The sequence below is a fragment of the Temnothorax longispinosus genome, chromosome 7 (assembly GCF_030848805.1).
Source record: "Temnothorax longispinosus isolate EJ_2023e chromosome 7, Tlon_JGU_v1, whole genome shotgun sequence".
NCBI lineage: Eukaryota > Metazoa > Arthropoda > Insecta > Hymenoptera > Formicidae > Temnothorax > Temnothorax longispinosus.
Genome location: NC_092364.1, coordinates 8910126 through 8926332, shown reverse-complemented (window position 1 = coordinate 8926332; position 16207 = coordinate 8910126). Strand labels below are relative to the sequence as shown.

The 16207-nt window shown below is 43.8% G+C and overlaps 1 protein-coding gene and 1 long non-coding RNA gene across 8 annotated transcripts in view; one reads left to right on the top strand and one right to left on the bottom strand.

Moving 5' to 3' along the window:
* Positions 1 to 16207, top strand: part of LOC139815798 (uncharacterized protein CG3556) — a 120663-nt gene that overhangs the window by 94632 nt on the left and 9824 nt on the right. The gene's annotated exons all lie outside the window — the stretch shown is intronic.
* LOC139815811 (uncharacterized) overlaps positions 12836 to 16207 on the bottom strand; it is a 141175-nt gene continuing 137803 nt past the window's right edge. The window contains exons 2-3 of one of the 2 annotated variants that reach the window (XR_011732828.1): positions 13497 to 13666; positions 12836 to 13359 (exon numbers count right to left, since the gene is read on the bottom strand). This is a non-coding gene — a long non-coding RNA (uncharacterized lncRNA). Of the gene's footprint in view, positions 13360 to 13496; positions 14214 to 16207 lie in introns of those variants that run through there. The other variant, XR_011732827.1, reaches the window with a different exon arrangement.

Sequence of the window (16207 nt, the reverse complement as noted above, 5' to 3'; positions counted from 1 at the left end):
CGATATACCAAACTTGTTGATCAGCATTTTGATGTTGATTGAATGACTGGCCGACGCGCGGTTTAATTTATAATAAGTCCAGCTTCGCGAAGTTCTTTGATAATCGACAGGATCTCGTTATCGTGACCGGTGTGATCCGCTAGACGCGAAGCTTCGAGCAATCGGAGGCGATCTACGAGCTCATTGGGATCGTCCCAATGAACATAGTCGATCTTGTTGTCGTTTAATGTCATGGCACGCGATATACCTTTTCCAGTTTTTTTACCCAAAATCGACGATGCAATTATATGGTCGATGTTGTTGCCGTTTAATGTCATGGCACGCGGTATACCTTTTCTAGTTTTTTTACCCGAAATCAACGGCCCGATTATTTTTGTGTACTTGTATCCCCTGTTGCTATTTATTCGAGCGTGAGCATCATAATTGCGTTTATGAGCACTCGTTGCCAACAGAATGCTTTTGTATGTTTGCATATCGTCCTCCGTGTAGATATCGTCATCGGGATATTTCTTAAAGATCAACTCGTAAAGACCGCGTGTGCCAGCGTATCGTATGCCATCGATAATTATCTTGTCCGCGTTTTTCACGTCAAAACGTTTATTACCGAGCATCATTCCATCGTTGCTGAAATAAACAATGGACCCAATTGATCTTGCAACGTTTTTTGACCCTCAGATGTTTGCAACTGCTGTCGAACGGACGTCACGAGTGAGTCATTCGTGGTTTCGAAAACATCTTTGTTTTGCGAGTGATTCGAGCATTGTGGGTTGTACGAAAGGCGCAGAGGTTATCGGTGGTTCATTCAATGGACCTTTCGATCGTTTCGATTTACGCGGTTGTAGAATTTTGGTTATTTCGCTCAAATTAGATGGCACATTTATCGATCGTTTCAACGTAACCAGAGTTGAAGCCATTACAGAGTCGTTAAATGAGACGTTTGGTCGTTTTCGTTTCAGATTCGGCTCTTCGTCTTCCCACGCCGTTTCATTCTCAATCTTTGACACATCAGATTCTTTGCCAACGGTGTTTTCGGCAATCTGTCTTAGAGGCTCGATGATGGGCTTAAAGTGTCTCTCCAACGCGATATCTTCCTCCATTTTACCAGTTTTCAAGGCGTGATACTTTTTGCGAATCGAATTGCTCGTTTTCGCAATTTGATTTGCTATCCACTCGCGCTCTCTAATCTCCTCGCTGCTGTCCATGTTGCGATAACGTTGTTCAATCGACGCGTCGACAACAACTAACCACGTTTCGGTATCGCAAAGTCGTTAAATCCTTCTCTGTATCGACCATTCGAAATCGCGCTGTACTTGTCTATCACCACGAATCCGTACTTTTGTTGCCAACACGTATGACACAATTTACTGAAATCATCGTAAGACATATCTGTGTTTACGTGATCGTTGTATACGTGTTTCAGATTGGTACCATCCTGTTTAAACATAATTAATAAATTCGCGTTGTCGCGTATAAGATGCTTCGGTATCTTTGCATACGTCTGACAAAGATAGAAGGAGTCAACGTCCGCGTGCCTGCCCATTGCAATGTATTCTCTTATCGTATCCTGCTTGTCGCACGCCACGTCATCAAAGATAAAAATAGAATTCGGGAGCGCCTCGCTCGGTGGAATGACGTCACTGTTATTCGAAAACGTAAAGTAGCCAATCTCTTCTATCGGTGTTAGTATATTCTCCAAATATCGATATTTCGGTTGTTGCAACGATTTCGAGTACACGTACACGTTCTCGAAACGTACACCGTCCGGACTTTCCAGCAAGCTTATCAAGACGTTTGTCTTGCCGCAATTCGACGGACCGCAGATGATACCGCGTATAGAAAATATAGAAATCATGCATGCCTCCATGTTTGCGTACCTCTTTCGTTAACTGTATTTTATCATCAAAGTTTGTCACTTTGATCGTCCGCGATTGTCGTACGAACCGCATTTTACCTTCTCTCCACAACAAATGAAATACAGTATCGAGAAAGCTGGCCTATTTATAGAGACGCGTAGAGCTGAGATGCTCAGTCTTTAAAATGTTTTTGCTCGTGTCGGATAACAGCGATATTTACGATTTAACCACCGAGCAGTTAAAGTATATACCAAAGGTCATTCTACTACGACAGTTTTATAATCACATAGATTATTAGTGGGATAAGCTTCTCGAATATATCAAGGCAGATTCAGAGGTTCAGCAATGTCGTCGCTGTTTAATACATTATAATTTGCCGTGTCAGCAAACGCACATCAACGGTCCGCCGCCGTTGATAAAGAACTACGGCGAATGCCGCCGAAGATAGGTCGAGGTCTGTTGAATCGCGCGATAAACGTGCTTCCGATCGAATTACACATTCCCGGCTATCAATTTTGCGGTCCGGGAACTCATTTAGAAATACAATTGGCAAGAGGTGATTGGGGTATTAATCCTTTGGACGCAGCGTGTCGCGAGCACGACATAGCCTACTCGCGTAGCAACGATCTCGCAGAACGACACGTGACAGACAATATATTCGCCGCGAAAGCGCGAAAACGTGTCACCGCGAACGATTCGACTCTCGGAGAAAGAGCTGCGGCTACAGCCGTCTAGGCGGCCATGAAGGCTAAAACGAAACTCGGTATGGGTTTGAAAACGAAGAAAAAAAAGAAAAACAAGCGAATACTTCCGGTAGCGAAACGCGGTGGTATCCTACCGATTCTACCGTTATTAGGGGTTCTCAGCTCGTTGGTCGGCGGAGCGGCGGGAATCGCAAAGGCCGTGAACGATAACAAAGCCTCGCGACGTCAGCTGGAAGAGATGCAACGTTACAATCGCGCCATAAAAGGTCACGGACTTTATCTCGCTTCGTACAAACGCGGACGGGGAGTCTCGAGAAAAAAAACATCGAAGAGACGCTAAAAATCCCCAAGGGTGTAACTACCAACGTACAACTGCAACAATTGGCAAAACGTATGCGCATTCCATATTTTAGAGGTATTTTCATGCGCGGCTCGTTACCGATCGGCGGTATACGTCGAAACGAGAGTGGCATCGTGAACTTGGATAATACTGAGGGACCGGGTACTCACTTTGCGTACCGCTCAACACATTGTTGGGCTTTTGCAAGGATTACAAACGCGTGGTTGTTAACGCTCGTCACGAATTAATTTTGATACACGCGCGTAGCGATAACAATTGCATTGTAGGAAATTCGGCGACGGAGCCGGAAATTGAATTGTTTAAAGTACAGTGGCGAATGCCTCACATCACATTAAACGCGATCAATAAGCTATCCATGCTACGGGCCTTGGAAAGCGGGCGATATCTTAGTGTTAGTTTCCGTTCGTGGGATCTGTACGAGTACCCCATGTTGCAGAGCACGACCAACCATTCGTGGGCCGTCAAAACGGCGACTCAGCTGGAGAAGCCGCGGTACGTTATCTTTGCGCTGCAGACCGGGCGCAAGAATATCATGTCGCAAGATGTTAGCGTATTCGATGACTGTAACTTGACCCATGGTGTAAAAAACAAGGTGAAGCATTGCGCATAATGGCGGCAGCTTTGGCGGTTGAACCAATCAGGAGGCGACCCATTTTGTCGCGCTCACTTTAAGGTGAAGTTCGCTTATAAGAAATAAAAATGTGTGAATCATGTAAAATTTTAGATAAAACCTTAAATAAATAAATAAACTAATGACAATTAAACTTACATTTACTAAAAACTGTAAAGAATTTATTGCGAAAAATATTACCTCAGCCAGGATTCGAACCTGGAATCTCCCTCATTTCGTGAAGAGCGTCTGAAGTAATATTTTTCGCAATAAATTCTTTAATTTTTTAAAATAATTAAAAACACATTTTTTTAATGTTAAAAAAACGTTTTTTTTTACAATGTTAAAATAAATACAGCAAAAATAAGAATTTAAATCGCCAGTGAATAATGAAAAAATCAATAAAATAATACTTTTTTAATAAGAAAAAAAGGATCTGTTCTATTAATTTAAACGTTTTTTAAATATTTTTTTTATTACTAAAAATGTTTTTAAAAACGTTGAAAAATATTTTTTTGCTACTTGGGTTATTTAGCAAATATCAACCAATATAAATGCCTCTCAACATTAATTATATTTACTACTTACTGCGTATGTTTTATTAAAGTCGCAAAAGTTGAACACAAAATATTTCCCGCACAACAGACGCACGCGACGGATAACGGACGTAACGGACTACGAATTGATGGAAGCAGCCATATTGCTTTTCTCGCAAAAAAGGTCGCGCGCTGATTGGTTCAAAAACTGAACGAGTGCGCAGCATCGGGAATGCTTCACCTGTCTATTTACACCATGACTTGACCAACGTGAAACTTTATCTAAACTCTGAATTTTATCCGTACGATGACATGAATCTGGATTTTGGCAAAAATCGACGCCGACCTTTTCGATATGTATGCGTGTTTTCGTTGTTGGATCCTTCTATGTAATAGTATACCTATGCCCGGGGCATCCATCTTGGGCTACCCGGCATCCGCGAGGGCTCTCTCTTGTAACAGGCGGTCGAGGGTTGGCGCTCGAAATACAAGTACGAATAAGAGTATTTGATATTACGCTGAGACCACGTGCTTGCTCCCGATTACAGGTCTCAACAGTGGCGACGAGGATAGTCGAATTCACGCAATAATTTGATTCGGTAAATCGGTTGGCTGTAAATTCTTTCCGCGCGTAACATAACCTCAAAATGCCGGTCGACCCAACGATTCAAGCCTTGCTGGATACAATGGCCAAACAACAAAAAGCAGCCAATCAAAGAATCGAAGCCCTGCTTCAGCAGATGCAGCGCAACAGCCAGCGGTCCGGCAACCAGCGATGCCAGCCTACTCGCTGCACAAGGACCTTGCTGAACGCATGGAAAAGTTCGCTTACAGCGCTGAGGACAACGCGACGTTCGAGCATTGGTATGCGAGGTATGAAACAATTTTCACGGTAGACGCAGCGATGATGGACGATCAAGCGAAAGTCAGCTTACTAACTGAGAAGCTCTCCACCATAGATTTCGATAGGTTCGCGAACACCATTCTTCCCCGCACTAAGGCTGACATTTCGTTCGACGCTGTGACCGCGCTCAAGCGAATCTTTGGCCGTAAAGAGTCACACTTTGCTCTCCGATACAAGTGTCTCAAAGTCGCGAAGGAACCGCATGAAGATTATGCCGAATACGCTGCTCGCGTCAATCTCAAGTGCGAGAAATTCAATATCGCAAATTGCTCCGCTGACGACCTCAAGGTGCTCATTTTAGTGCAGGGACTCAACAAGCCAGAAGAATCGCAAACGCTAGAAAAACTGTTGAACAAGATGGAGAGCCAGAAGATGCAACAGGAGGCGGCAGCCGACGACGCGGCCAGAGAACTGATCCACAAACTTAAGCTGGGGGACGTAGTAAATTTTGCATCGCGTTTGAGCAGCCTGAGATTGGAGAAGTCAATGGTGTTAGATCCAGAAGCTGCAAAGCTGAGCGACGTACTGACAATCCAGCGGAGGCAGCGTACAAAGGGCAACAAGCAGAGTTCGAACAGCAAAGTGGGAGAGAGTACCGAGACGACGGCGCTAGCGGCCCGCAGTGGGGAGGCCGTCAAGGCGCATTTTCCGTGCTGGAGCTGCGGCAAAATTTATTTTCCGAGCGAATGTTCTTTCCTAACCAAGCAGTGCTCGACATGTAAGCGCACCGGCCACAAGGAGGGCTACTGCGAATCAGCTGGCCGGAAGCCACGTTTCGGACGGCAAAGCAGCAAAGCGGTAAGCACGATGTCCGTGTCGACTCGCAGATTTGTCGAACCCGAGATTGGCAACACCAAGCTAAGGCTGCAACTCGATTCCGGATCTGATTGGACGATCATCTCGTCCGCTAACTGGAGATCTCTCGGATCACCCAAGCTATGCAATTGCGAGGAGCAGGCTTTTAGTGCATCAGGTGACCCACTCAAGATGCTAGGTAAATTCAATGCTCGTTTGAAGTTACACGGCCGCGAGAATTCCGGACCGTGTTATGTCGCAGCATCGAACCTCAACGTACTCGAGAGCGACTGGATGGAAGCGCTCGACCTGTGGAACATACCAGTCGCGAACGTTCCAGCAATTAGTTGACACAATGATGAGCGGTGCAGAAGGTGTATTTTCGCTCATAGACGATTTCATCATTGGAGGAGTCGATGAAGAAGACCACCGAAAGAATCTTTTTGAAGCCCTAAAACGCATTCAGGATTACGGTTTTCACCTTAAGCTCGAGAAATGTTCATTCGCGCAAAAGCAGCTCGAGTTTCTCGGTAATATCGTCGATGCCGATGGCATACGACCTGAACAAATTCAAACACTCAAGCGTATTCCACCGCCGAAAAACATTCAGCAACTTCAAGCCTTTCTCGGAGCAGTAACATGGTATGGAAAATTTATTCCGCACCTAAAGGATCTCAGAGGACCATTAAATGAGCTGCTCCGTGCTGACGTCAAGTTCGAGTGGCAACCAGATCATCAGGAAGCTTTCGAAAAGATTAAGAACGTCCTCACTTCCGATTTGGCCCTTACACACTACGACCCGTCAAAGAAAATCATCGTGGCAGCGGACGCGTCAAGCTATGGGAGCGGTGCTTCTCCATGAAATGCCAAATGGGATTCGTCGACCAGTCATGCATGCCACATCCTCATTTAGCAAAGCTGAGAGAAACTACCCACAAGTTCAACGGGAAGCTTTGGCTCTGACATTTGCAGTCCGCAAGTTTCACCGGTATATATATGGTCGCGCAAGTTCGAGCTCCAAACAGACCATCAGCCACTTCTTGCCATCTTCGGATCGAAGGGAGGCATTCCCGTTTTCACCGCTAGCCGTTTGCAGCGGTATGCACTTATTTTGCTCGCCTACGACTTTGAGATCCGCTACGTCAACACCAAGAGCTTCGCATATGCCGACTTCATCTCGCGACTCATCGAGAAGCATGAGCGATTGGACGAGGACGTCGTCATCGCTTCAATAATTGCGAACGAGAGTACGAGGAAAGAACAAATTATAAACGACCCGAGGAGGGTGAGCAAAGAGGCGAACGACGGAGCTGTGCAGGAAAATTCTTCCAGTGTTCAAGGCGCCCACGGAATGTATTCTCTAGTTAATAAAGACGCCAGCGCCGGATGCTTTGCCATCGAAACAGCAAGAACCCTTCCGGTCACATTCGAGGCCATGAAGGTCGAAACCAGCGAGAACGACGTGATGAAGCAGCTGCTCTCATACGTCAAGAATGGTTGGCCGCAGCACCCGATGCAAATCCAAGATACGGCCGCGCCGTCGCTAAATTCTTCCCTAGACGCGACTCGTTGATTGCCATCGGGGGTTGCGTTTTCCTTGGCGATCGCATCGTTGTCCCGGATTGTTACCGACAGATGATTCTCAAGGAACTGCACGCTGGATACGCAGGAAACTGGCCCGCATGAAACTGCTCGGCCGCAGTAAAGTTTACTGGCCGGGCATTGACAACGACATCAAGAGAGCTGTCAAAAGCTGCGAGCAATGCGCCGTTAACTCCAGGACGCCGATCAAGTGCACGCTAAGATCATGGCCGATTCCGAGAGCCCCATGGTCGCGCATCCACATCGACTTTGCCGGCCCAGTAAATGGATTCTATTATTTGGTCATCGTCGACGCGCTTACCAATTGGCCCGAAGTTTTCAGAATGACAGCAGCCACGACGACGAAGACATTGGAATGTCTTGAGGAGGTATTCTCGCGACAAGGACTCTGCGACACGCTGGTCTCGGATAATGGGCCACAATTTGTATCGAAGGAATTTGAAAACTTCTGCATGCAGTATGGTATTTACCACATCAAAACGCCGCCGTATCACCCGCAGTCAAACGGCCAAGCCGAGCGTTTTGTCGATTTGTTGAAAACAGGGCTCAAGAAACTTGATGGAGAAGGAAATGCTGACAGAGTCCTTCGAAGGTTCTTGTTGTGTTACCGCTACACGCCTTCATTTGCTCTCGGGCTGAAGTCACCGTTCCAGCTGATGACGGGCCGTGAAATGAAGACAAAACTGGATTTGCTAAAGCCACGTAGCGAATTTTCGGATGAGCGAAACATGAAAATGGAGTTGCAGTTCAACGAACACTATGGCGCCAAGTGGAAGGAGTTTGAGGCCGGTGAAGATGTGTTCGTCAAGATTTTCTCCAACAACAGCTGGAAATGGACTCCAGGATCAATTGTTAGGCGATGTGGAACTGTTGGTTACATCGTCCGTGCTCAGACGCCAATGGGCAATCGCGAGGTCAAGGCGCATGCAAACCAACTGAAGAAGCGTTTTGCCTACTTGGATAACGGAAACAATACGCTACTCGACGACTTTGATTTTCCTGCTACGATGCAGCGAGCAGCTGAACCAGAAATTCACCCAGAACCAGAACAAGAATCAGACGACGATAACCCTAAAGACGCAAGCGAAAACACTCAGGAAGCCGATATTCAAAAGGTCCACACCGGAACACCCGAGAAGCAGAAGTGGGCCCGCGTCGCTCTTCCCGCACAAATAAAGGGGTCCCGCCGGATCGCTACTCCCCATCACATTAACCAGGCCGGGATGAGTAATCCCTGTTTAATTAATTTTTGCCTTTTTTATTTTGTCTCTTCCAATGTTCGAATGTTCAAGGAATTTTTTTTTTGGGGGGGGAGAGATGTTGGATCCCTCTATATAATAGTATACCTATGCTCGGGGCATCCATCTTGGGCTACCCGGCATCCGCGAGGGTTCTCTCTTGTAACAGGCAGTCGAGGGTTGGCGCTCAAAGTACAAGTACGAATAAAGAGTATCTGATATTACGCTGAGACCACGTGCTTGCTACCCATCCCGATTACAGGTCTCAACATTTGTAAAGCTTATTACGGATGCGACTACTTCGATACGCTTTGCACCATGGTTACATTCCTGACAAAAGGACCTTTTGTTGTCATTGATTGCTCGCGACAAAACGAATCTGTCAAGAGCGCCACCGTGGATGTGCAAATAGAATTTGACTGCAAAGAGAATGTACCGGCAAATACTACCGCCTATTGTCTCATCTTGCATGATCGCGTAATCGAATACTGTCCGTTGTCGAACGTAGTGCGCAAAATCATGTAAATTGCAATATCAGCAGATATTGCAATATAAGAGACATTGATGTACTGCGATAAGATACAGATTGCTCCATCGTTTCGTCATGATCGTACCGACGTTTGTCGATCTGTAAAGATTTACCGTCGGGATGAAATTTGTCGTGAAAGAGGTGGCGGTTCTGAGAAACGGGACCTTTTGGCGCATTACATTTTTACATGTCCCATGCCATGGAGTCTCCTCGTAAAATCCGACAAGTCATGCGCTTCCTGGTTGATTGCAAATCACCATGGACTACGATGGGAGGACGGAAACATCCCGTACAGCATGGCGAAACATCTAATTACATCGGCCGTACTTGGAGAGAGTGACGAGACGTCGACTCTTGTGTATGTCAAGGGATACTAGAAACGAGAATAACTGGTGGATCTGCTTGAGAATAAAGCGAGAAAAAATCTAAAAATTGAGACTTTGGATGCAGATTACAAAGATATCGAATCTTTAAATAATAATCTAGATGTTACTAATACTGTAAAATGCAGAAAACATGTTAAGAATTGCGCATTACAAAATGTATTAAAAATATTTAACTGGTGGTCGCGACACCAGAAAAATTATGATTTTTTTTTTTTAATAAACTATATATATACATGTTACGACGGCAACGACGATGTCCTCACGGTCTCACCGGCCGGCCGTGGAGGAGCGCGCTGTCGCTTGTTCTTACTACTTGATCTCTTAAAAATCTTTCAAACTCGCGATCAAACCCTCAGAAACCTAGATAGTAGCTCGACCAAACAATTTCTCAAGATATGGGCGCCAGGTGCGATTTCTCGCACCACGATACTCTAAATCTCAATACGCAAAGTCTCTCAGGCGTGAGTTTAATCGAGGAATCGTAGTTGGAGGCAGAGAGGGAGCGTAACGCAATTAACACATCCGATTAACAGCAAACAGAGAAAAATATATTTAAATAATGCAGATAACATGTGGAAGGAGGTAGGCGTGTTTCACGGCAAACAAGCAGAATCCGAGTAAGCGTCCCGTGTCACCCCACGAGCGCGATACTCATTCCGTCGCCGAATTGCACAGCAATTCCCATCAGTTTCGTACATTAATAATTCCCGACATAAACAGTAACGAATTCTACCCTGTCAGTCAAACGCGAGATAACCGAGAACATGTACTTCCGACGAAACGCACGAAATTACGCACTTACAACTAACGTCAATTACTTACAATTACGCGACATGACCGCGAACCATTAATCACGGCGAAACGCAAGAACATTCACTTACTCTTTAATTTCATTACAATTTCCTTTGAATCCCAGCTGTCCATTTCCACAACAATTACTTCCTTTCTTTCCTTACTTGATGTTTGCATTTTTTTTCACCCTCTCCTTGACTCCAAACTCCTCCAAAAATGTCTCTGCTGTTTCCCTTATACACCTACTGTCCTTTTTTTGCAATCCTCTAATTACAAATTTGTTTCTTCTTTTCCTCTTATCTCTTATGCTTCTTTCGCTTTTCTTTACTAACTCTGTCACCCTTCCTACAATCTCTTCAATTTTGCCACCCTTTTCATCCACAGCTATGCCTTTCCTTGTTTGTTCCATCTTCCGCAGACTATAGCCTCTAACTTATCCATTCTGTCTTCCAACCTTTTTTCTCTTATGGTCCAACCATCCTCTAATTTGCTCATTCTCTCTTTCATCCCTTTCATCTCCAACTTCATATCCTTCAACTCAGCATTTATCTCTCTCAAGATTGCCATCATCGAGCCGTCTGTTTCATTCTTCTTCAATACCATCGTTTCTCCGTCCTCTTCTCTCTTCTCTCCTTCGAGTCCGGTTCCAGCCATTCGCTTATCTAAACCTGGAGGCGTTCTTATTGTCTTGTTACCTCTCTTGAAAATGTCATTTGCCCTATCTTCTTGTTCCTCTCTTTTCCTCTTAGCCTTCTCTATTTCACAGACCATACCATTTTCGCTTCTCACAAAATCTAGTATGCTGGTCGAACTCGCTCTTTCCCTCATTCTCAGTTCTTCCTTTGAAAGCCTTCCTCTTCCTCTTTTCTCTTCTTTTGGTACAGCAAAAGTTTCTTTATCCGTTTTTTCCTTTCCTGACTTATCTAAAATTGTATCTGTACTCACATTCATATCTGTTATCATCTCGCCCTCGTCCATCTCTATGCCTGATCTATCCCGCCAGTGGGCTCGCTCAACGGACGCCACCGCTATACACTCCGCGTTGATTGGTTGGTTCTTAAAGTAAGAACCAATCGCGCTCGACTATTACTGAGCAGTTTGATTCGCTGAACGCGCCCAATGTCGCCACCTACACTATCCACGCAGCGCAAATTTTGCTCTTTTTTGGAACGCGAACGCAGCTCTTCCCCCTTTTTGCTCCCTAAAGGCCTTCACACATAAAATCCCGTAAGAACGTAAAACGTAAGCGTAAGAAAATCGACCAATCCCAATCGAGTATTGTGCTGTTCGTAACCCCAGTAGGGGAAAATACTCGATTGGGATTGATCGATTTTCTTACGCTTACGTTTTACGCTCTTACGACATTTTATGTGTGAAGGCCTTAACCTCTCGTTCTTCACTTTGCCTCAAGAAGACTAGAGACCAGGAGACCGAACTCCAGTGGTGGGGGTGAGTCAAAATGTGGTCCGGCGCTGTTCGCAGTATGGTCGCCGGCCAATTCATGAACTACGCTACGTGCTGGATAAGTTCGAATCTTTACGTCGTTTGTTCTCTAGTCTTCTTGTTTGTTGCAAACCGTTTAAAACAAAGTGAAATCATGTCTAAAGTGTGTTGCATTGTGAATTGTGAGAGTAAATGTTTCAATTTGGATTCGAATAAAAGGACGCTATTTGGATTTCCGAAGGTAAGTGTATTTGATTGAAATAAAAATGAATAACAATCATTTTCTCAAGAACATACAATCAGTTTGATTTTTTCACTTTTCAGAATTCTCATGAAAATCAAATCTGGATAGATAAGATTTCTCCGTTTTTGAGTAAGGGAAACGCTACTCGAAAATATTTACGTATTTGCGATAAACATTTCAAGGACAACGATGTTGAGCGGACTTTTCGAACTGTCTTGAAAGATGGAACAATAAACGAAATACCACGTGAAAAATTTAAATTGAATCAAGGTAGTGTACCATGTATTTTCGATGTACATCAAGATAATTTTGAAGAAGAGTCCATGGATGCAGGAGACGAAAGTTTATGTGTAAGTTGAAAATCGTTATAAATTATGCTTTGAAAATATATTTGAGATATTCTCTACAAAAAACTCACCAACGGCTATTTAAAGTTCCCGTCGGACGCTTTATTCAATCTCTTGATCGCTATTGAAAGAGCAATTCTCAAGACAATTGGTGCCGAGGAGCTGAATTGTTATTCTTTCCAGCGCATAGCAGAGAATATCCTCCTCGAGAGTTTCCCGTTCATTGGATGTCAAGAACATAAGGGAGCGTTGACAAAACGGGTGATTCATTATTATACATTAAGCAGAGCACATATTCTCAGTAAAACTTACAATAAAATATATGATGAGAAGAAAGTGGAGATGCAAAAACATCGAAAACAATCGAAACTTGGTGGAAAATCTGCAAAAAAATAAAAACAAGTGTTCGATAAAAAAAGACTGAATAAAAGTTATGTTATTAAAGTTATAATATATATTTAAAGTTATGTAAAAATATAAGGAGATAAATATAAAGGAAAAACCATAATTTTATTTAAAAAAAATTACATTGCATTTTACACATCCAATATCAATAAACATTTTTATGTACAATTTAGCTGTTCCGAGGAAGCTATTATCAATTTCATTACAAAAATTTATATGCTTTGAAAAACCAAGAGTTTATCAATACAATTCAAACTTTCAACAATATCTCTCACTGATTCTGGCTCAGGTATTAGCCACTTTATATGGTTTTGTTTAAAATATATCTCTCCGTTCATGTTCGAATCAATGATCATTTTAATTTTATAGTATAATCATTCTCTGCTTTAGCAAATATTATGCGGTGATCTTGCACAACAAATCCCCAACTTTCATGTGGCAACTGAATGAGTTTTGCATTCTTTCGTAGATATTGAAATAGACAATTTTTGCATGTCTTTGCAATCCTGTAGTCGCCGTGTATTTCGCAACCTGCTTTTACGAATCTTTCCTCAATTTCTTCTCGATATTCGCCCATGGTTGCATCAATTACTTTTCCAAACTCAGTGCCCTATGCAAAAAAATTCAATTGATTATATTTCACAACACAGAATATCGTATTTTTTTTATCACTTGTTTTATCCAAAAAAAGTTTCCTATGTGAACTTCGTCGTTCCTAAGTATCATATATTATTTATTAATACTTACGACATCAAAATTAAATTCAGTGTTTACATCTGCCAAGCTGATGTTCTTGGTTATGTTGCACGAAGCTCTTGCACCATCTTGCACCGGAAATCCAGCACGCCGTAGTTCATGAATTGGCCGGCGACCATACTGCGAACAGCGCCGGACCACATTTTGACTCACCCCCACCACTGAAATTTTAAGGAGTTCGGTCTCCTGGTCTCTAGTCTTCTTGCTTTGCCTTTAACGCACTTTTACTACAATATTAATGGGATTCCAACTTCCTTTATTATCCTATCCTGATTATCTATTATTCTTTCTACCTATTTAACTCTTTAACGCCCGCTAAGCTTCTTATTACCAAGTCCTCAGATCTGCTCAAATATAATTGAAGATTATGAAGGGATGTAAAATGCTATAAAACCATAAATATATCAATTTAATTCAAAATTGTGTGCTACTTTATTATAAACGTGGACTCCCATACAACTGATATAAGTTGTACTATACACTTTATTTATGTACCGTTCTTTATACCATTGTTTGTCATATTTTAAATCGAGAAACGGATCTCATCGAATGCCATCTATCGGATGATCCGATATTTGCATGTATAACTAATAAATAATTCTTATTAATTAAAGTAAAAAATGTAAAGTTTCTAATAATTCTTATTCGAGTTGGTAATTATTTATGCAAGTCTCCAACTTAGACTTCAACAAAAATTTTTAATGTAAAATCTAGCTATTAAATAATAATTAATCAAATTGAAAATTTTTTCACTTTTGTTTATCCGTCATCTATAAGCTTACAATGTACGAAATAACTTATATTTCTGTGATTGTTTTTTGTTTTTTAGATATAAGGCGAATTGATAAAAATGCTTTTATAACAAATAACTAACATTTTTTTATTTATAAAAAAATATTTATTTTTTGTAAATTATATTTTTATCATATAATTTATTTTTATATAATTATATCAAAGATATTAAATTGAATATCTCTAATTTGCTATGGATAAATAAATTCATATTTATAATAGTAGTAATATTTATTTTGATTCCGAGGAATTACAAAATGGCGTTTTTTAGGGACGTACCCAACCCTTTACAGCCATCATCTTCCTACCCGACCTGACCATAGCGGCCTTTTACAGTCTACTCCCTTCCTCCTTTCCTCGCCCTTTACCTCTCCTTTCATTTCCCCTCATCCTCATTCTATATGATCTCCCTACCGTCCACCTATAATCTCCTGTTCTCCACCCGCGTTTTTCTACCCTTTGCTCTCTCTTCTCTTGCCTTCTCCAGCAGCTTTCACCTCGTCTTCCTCTCCTCCAGGGACAGATCCTCATCCACCCCTATACCCCACACCCGTCTAATTACCCTATAACTATCTAGCAGCTCTTCTCTTTCCTTCTCATCTTCCAACTCCACTATTAGCACCTCTCTCCCTTCCTTCCCGCTTCTTTCTTATACCCTACCAATTCTCGGCATTTTACCTAGCACCTTCTTTGCCACCCCTTCCATCAAGCCCCTCCTTTCGTCCGCGTCCCTCCCGTCCAGCCCCCTCCAGACCACGTTCTTCTTTCTTCTTTCTCTTTACACTCTCTCCTTCTCCAGTCTTCTTATTCTCTCCGTCAGGCTCCTCGACTTCTCGCTCTCTGCCTTCTCTCCTCTTTCCACCTCCTTCTGTGGCTCTTCTTTCTTCTCCTTGCACTCCACCTTCTCCGGCGTCTCCGGCCCCTCTTCCCCCCTCCCCACGTCCGCTCTTTCTCTCCTTCTCTGCTCCTCCCCTCGTACTGCCGGCACTTTCATTCCTCGGCTCTTCTCTTTGCCTCTTCATCCACCCATTTTCTAATACTGTCCCCTCTATCCCAGATAAGCTTTATCTTTTCCTCTCCCCCTTCCTTGGAATCAGTCCTTCTTCTCTCCTGCGGGTATTCCTCCCGGCTCCTTCCGCCGCCCCTCCTCGCCGCACCTCTCTTCCGACTTGGCCCCTGCCTCGCTCCTTGTGCCCTCTCCTCCTTCCGCTCCCCCTTCCCTTCCCTCTAGCAACCTTCTGATCTTCTCTAGTTCGTCCGCTATTTTACTCCACACCCTCATCATGCTCTGCAACTCCTCCATCTTCCCTCCCTTTCTTCCGTCTTCTTCACTCCGCGCTCCTTCTTCTGTTCTACTTGCACCCACCCCCCTCCTGTATCGCCTCTTCTGCGTCCTTCCGCTCTGCGCTCTCCGTTCGCTCTTTCACCTGTTCTCACGGGTCTCTACTTCCACCTACAAACATAACCTTCTCAGACCCTGCCTTCCTCTTTTCCCTCTCCCTCACTCTCCTCTAACCCCTGAGTGTGTTATCTGTGTATGTGTGCGCCCGTCCAACCTTTGTCCTCCCCCTTCTTCTCCCTACTTACTTTGCTCTCTCCTTGACTCCAGCTGCTCTTACTTTCCCTCTCTTCTGCTTTCTTCTACGCCTCTCTGTAGTTCTTTGGAATTCTCTCTTCACTTTTCAGCTTTCCGCTTTCCGGCCTCTCCGTCATACGTTCTCTTCGCCATACTGTTACCTGCACGCCATCGACGGACGTTCGCCTCCTCGATCGACCCTTCTTCTCGATCCATCGATTTCACCCGCTCCCTCTCATTGGCCGTCGTGCTGTGCTCTTGTGCGCTCGCCTTAAGGGGATCCAACCCGCTCTGCCCGCAGCGCGCTCCAGCGCATCGCGTCCTACCGCTCCGC